Below are 886 nucleotides of genomic sequence, written 5' to 3'. Positions count from 1 at the left end.
AGAGAAGGGACAGAGCGGTGTGGAATAAAGGTAAATTATGTGAAAAATAATGAGTTTTTTTAAAAACGAAGCATTAACACACTGCACCCCATAAACACAATCAAGCCTAGAAAAAAACCAGTGAACCACCCCTTTAAAGACACTGAGGTCTGGCTTGGTAAAATTAGTCAAACGGTCCTGAGAGTGGTATATTCAAATTAGGAACTGAAAATATAATAAAATTAGCCAAAACATGTAATGAACATGCAAGGAGTAGAAGATGTGTAGAACTTTGTGAATAGTGGGCGTTTCCAATTCTGTGGAAATATGCAGGGTTAACCAACAATTTGATTTTTTTTTTAATACAGACCTTGTTTTGCCTGTAGTTCTCACTTGCCTTGCAAACTTTTCCCAGGAACTGCCACAAAACAGTTAAGAATACAAAAAACTAGTGGTTACCTCTGTAAGAATCTATAGTCTGCCCCGACCCAGATTCCACTCCACAATATGTTTGATCATGCTCATTTCCCAAAATGGCTTAATTATTATAGAGAAGAAGAAAGTCAACAGTTATGTTGTTTGTAGATCACTTGGGATGATAGCAAATGGTGCAAATGGTGACCAATTGTAGAATGGGAGCAGGTGTGGAACACTGAGAACCACCTCAGACGTCAGAACTTTCAGAACTTAATTAACATACAGACCACAGCTGTAACAACAGGAGCAACTTCCTTTACATTGAGGGTAAACTCTAAGTGTATAAAATGTTTGAGCATAGGATGTTCGGGGTTCATTCTGACTCCGTTGAACCCAAGGTAGCCTACTACATGTAGGCCTACTTTGTCACTGATATGCTGCAATAAACATCTTCATCGAGATCTTCATCGTCCTCATCATTTTTCTTACA

Source organism: Sinocyclocheilus anshuiensis, unplaced genomic scaffold, assembly GCF_001515605.1.
Source record: "Sinocyclocheilus anshuiensis isolate Anshui unplaced genomic scaffold, SAMN03320099.WGS_v1.1 scaffold308, whole genome shotgun sequence".
In the NCBI taxonomy this organism is placed as follows: Eukaryota; Metazoa; Chordata; class Actinopteri; order Cypriniformes; family Cyprinidae; genus Sinocyclocheilus; species Sinocyclocheilus anshuiensis.
The sequence above is the reverse complement of the archived record's forward strand: the minus strand, read 5'-3'. Positions refer to the sequence as shown.